Source organism: Epinephelus moara, chromosome 2, assembly GCF_006386435.1.
Source record: "Epinephelus moara isolate mb chromosome 2, YSFRI_EMoa_1.0, whole genome shotgun sequence".
In the NCBI taxonomy this organism is placed as follows: domain Eukaryota; kingdom Metazoa; phylum Chordata; class Actinopteri; order Perciformes; family Serranidae; genus Epinephelus; species Epinephelus moara.
This window is the reverse complement of record NC_065507.1, coordinates 25,735,365-25,739,918: the sequence shown is the minus strand read 5'-3', so window position 1 is coordinate 25,739,918 and position 4,554 is coordinate 25,735,365. Positions and strand designations below refer to the sequence as shown.

Genomic DNA, 4,554 nt, shown 5'->3' with positions numbered 1-4,554 from the left:
TCACCTTGTACATTAATTTTTTTTAATTTGTATGTTTGTATTTTATTGTCATAACTGTGACTCCTATTATTATTATTATTATTATTATTTCTTACCTATGATGTGCTGATCCTGTTCATGTTTTTTGTTTTATTTGTTAGTTTTGGGGTGGGGGGAGGGAGGGTCTTTTTTTCTATTATCTGTTTGTCCTATGTTCTTGTTTCATTCTGAAAAACAATAAACATATGTTTAAAAAAAAAGATGTATGATCATGCATGAATCATTACCAAAAACCAGTCAGAAATATGCTTTTCATTTCTTTCCATAATAGCACAGCAATGAGTGACTCTGCCATAGCTGTTATTTCTGCCATTGCTGTCCTAATGTAGGTTGATCTGTGGTGTACGATGACATTTTTAAAGAAGTTTTCTTTCAGAGTATTCTTGAAAAAAAATGACTGCCTTGCTTCCTATTGTTTTGCTGTTTTCTCACAGGTCCACGCTCAGAACAATGAGGCTGGTCATCCTTGTGTGCCAGCTTGGCCTCATTCTGAGGACCGAGGCCCAGATACCAGATGCTTGCGTTCTTAGCGATACGAACAGAGCTCCAGGTTTGTGGCAATTACTTTGATATTTGTTATTTTCACTCTTCCATTTACACCTTTTTTTATATCCCTCCAGAAAACTCGGACATAACTGTGTTGTGTGGCACTGAGTACATGGACCTGAGCATCTATCTTTGCCCGGTGTACCAAGCTCTTTACAATTAGTCTCTGATGGTCCTCAATAATCAGTTTAACCAGCCTGAGTGTTTTGGGACTGCTGACTGGAGCGTGGACCCACCAGTCATAAAATTCAGATTCCCCTTGAATAAAAGCTCCATCTCATTCTGCAATAATAACTTCAAGGTATTTGTCACAAGAGCTTTAACAACTTTCTTCAAAGTTTTCTTTAACTGAGGGACTTAGTCCAACAGGTTTATTGGAAGATCATGCTATGAAAATCATTGTATGTTGAATTCCTGCATCAAAGAATTAACGTGATTTCAGTGAAATATATATTTCTTTTTCAATAGATAATCAACCAAGTTGGAACTGGATTCTTTTCTGACTTCTCAAATGTCCAGTACGTTAACATCTCCGGCACTATTACCTCTGTAGACCCCTCTGCGGGTATGATCACCTATCGCCCACAGATCCTGTACAAGTTCTCCTGCTTCTACCCGATGCAATATCTCCTGAACAACACTCAACTGGCCGTGTGAGTGTATCATAATTAACAAGCTGCACAGGAAATAAGCCGGACCGAGCTACATTTTGATTAATGCAAGTTTCTTTTCATTCTATACAGGTCAGGTGTGAGTCTTGCCATAAGAGACAACAATGGTAGCTTCATCAGCACACTGAGTATGCAGCTCTATCAAGTAAGACCTGCTCTCACTTTTAACGTTGGACTCAGAGTATTTTTTTGACATTTCATAATTTGATTTTACTCTTTTCTGTGGAACAGGATGACGAGTATGAAGACATACTTATTATCCCACAAACAGGACTAATGCCGAAGACCAGGATTTATGTTGCAGTTAAAGCTACCAATCTAACAGAGAGGTATTGAAGGGAATAGTTTGACATATCAGGAAATATGCTCATCCAAGTTACTGCCAAGAGTTGGATGAAAAGATACCACGTTCCAATGTTTTCTCATGAAATGGTTCCTATGATATCTTAACCCTAACCCTTAAAATGAGAGCTCCATAAATGGCGTTGTGCACTTAATATAAATTTCCATAGGTTAGGCTTACATTGAAATAATTGAAAGTTCCCTTGCTTTCACACGGGACACAAACACCAGTCTCTTAGGGTAAAGTCTTATGTTTTTTTGACCCATCCATCACTCCAACCTGCCTCACTACACTGATTTTAAGGCTTTATACTTCTTAGACTTAGACTTCTTTCTTTATTCCCGTTAGCACATTGGTCATGTGATCACAGCTTTCCTGATTACACGGGTTATATAAGAATTGTGGTACGTTACTTGTCATAGCTATCGTACAATGAGTGTACGAGAACAGTCTGTATTCTCGTGCTAGATAGAAAGCTACAGCTAGCAGCTTATTAGCTTAGCTTAGCATTAAGACTGGAAACAAGGGAAAACAGCTGGCTCAGTTTGTACGGGCAAAAAGAAATCAACCTACCAACGCCTATAAAGGACAGTGGTTTCAGTCTTCTCATCACATTGTACTAGTCCATACCCATTGAGTGCACAGTTGCCTATGTACGGTTTCCCATGGTGTGTGTTTGGGATACAGGTCATAGGAAATTGCAGATTAAATAGTCAACTGAACCCATTAAGAAGAGCAATGTATTCAGACAGAGTTTTTGAAAAACAAAAACATGGGACAGACAGAATGACTGACTGACAGAATGACACACTGACAGTTTCCGTGATTATGTACAGCATACCATACCATGACTTAGTCATACCAAAAATTAGAACCCCCCCCCCCCAAAAAACATTCAGCCACGGGCGGAGCCACAGCAATCGGTTGCATTTTAGCCATTTTTAAGCATTTTTCTGTTGTTATAGCGCCACCCAGTTGCCAATTAGAGTTAAATTTCTCCAGTCACCTTGAGGCATCCTGTTCTACATATCTACCAAGTTTAGTAAAAATCAATATGGCCTAGGTATCAATATGGCCTAGATAATAAATTAGCTCTCTAGCGCCCCCATTTTGTTTGATCGGGTCAGTAATGGAGGGGTCCCCTCAGATTATGTGTGGTCATATGTCTACAAAGTTGCATGGTGATCGTTGAAACCCTTGAGATGTTATACACCTTTATGTAATGAGCCACGCCCTCCGCAATATTCATTGCCTTATAGAAGCTCAGTTTTAGTAAGTTTTCCAACTTTTGCCAAGAGGGAACTTTAGATATTGGTCCCTAGATTATGTTCACCCAGTTTCATGCAGATCGCTCAAACTTCCTAGGAAGAGATCCATTTGAAGTGTTTTTCAAAAAATTCAAAATGGCGGAAAATCTATATAAGCGGAAGTTATGGGTTCTTGAGGCAAATGTGTTCCTCATGAGGAGAGGCATCTCTGTGCAAAGTTTCATGTCTCTACGACATACGGGGCATGAGATATGCCCATTCAAAGTTTGCAATTTCAATCGGTTGCTATAGTGCCCCCCTTTGGCCAGTTGATGTAATATTGTTTCATTCGCATCCTCCCATGACCCTCTACCACTGTGCCAAATTTCACATGGATGGACCAAGTTAGTGAGGAGAAAAACTTGGAACAGACACACACACACACACACACCCACAGACAGAGTTTTCATCATTATATAGTAAGATGTGTATTTGCTAACTGATTGAACTTGTGCTGACAGTAAGTTACATTAGCAAGAAAATGAAATTTAAAATCCACCTGTCTGTCCTTACAGGTTCAACGTTATGCTGGACAGATGCTATGCATCAACGAGTCCATATCCCATGCTCAACAAGTATTATGACCTCTTTGTCGGGTGAGTCTTTGACTTTGACACTCAGCCCCAGACTAGTCCTTTGTACTCCCACATGCGCAGTCACATTACCTGTCTCCTTTTCACCCAAGGTGTCAACGTGACGCACAAACTAAGGTGGAGCTCAATGGGGAGTCTCAGGTGGCGTACTTCTCCTTTGAGACCTTCAGATTTGTGGAGCATGGAAATCTGACGGTTTCCACTTTCTACCTGCACTGCGTCACCAGGCTCTGTGAGGTGTCCTCGTGCAGCAGTTTAAAGCCTGTGAGTCACAAACAATCACGTCACACTCTCTAAGTCAGGCTTTAGCACTGAAATCACTGATTTTTGGATATTTCACTGACTTTAATTTGAGCTAGTTTTTCAACAATTACTGGTACATGATCTAAATTTACATCCTTGTGACATCACATATAAAGCGATAACTTTGATGAGCCATGTCTTGAGGCCAAAAGATAATGCCATTCTATGTGCTATGTATATCCTCCCGAGACCCAAACTTTTGTTTTATATGCATTTTTAATTGTTTTGTTTTTACATTTTTAACGAAACATTGTCAGCGATGATAAAGTCCCAATGTATGGGGTGCCGTTTGTAAAGTGTCTCACGCTGAAAATAACATCAACATTTTGCCACATTTAGCTTCAAACAATGTTTAAAAAAGTGTTGTGAATTTTTTGACGTCACCTTTTACCACATTTATAGCAATATTTGTTAACTTAGAAATATATTAAATAGTTAAATCTAAATATTAAATGTGGCAGTTAAATGTTAAATCTAAATATTAAATCTAAATCTAAATGTAAAATCTAAATGCTAAATCTAAATGTAAATCTAAATGTTAAATCTAAATATTAAATCTAAATGTTAAATCTAAATGCTAAATATAAATCTAAATGCTAAATCTAAATATTAAATCTAAATCTAAATGTTAAATCTAAATGCTAAATCTAAATCTAAATGTTTAATGTTAAATCTAAATGTTCTGGGTGAAACTAAATATTTAGCTAATATGCAAATTCACACTGCCGGTCACCGGAAGTACCAAAATAAAA

At 38.1% G+C, this 4,554-nt stretch overlaps 1 pseudogene; it reads left to right on the top strand.

Moving 5' to 3' along the window:
* Nucleotides 1-489: 489 nt before the first annotated feature.
* The window catches only part of LOC126401776 (zona pellucida-like domain-containing protein 1), a 7,043-nt pseudogene continuing 2,978 nt past the window's right edge, over nucleotides 490-4,554 (top strand).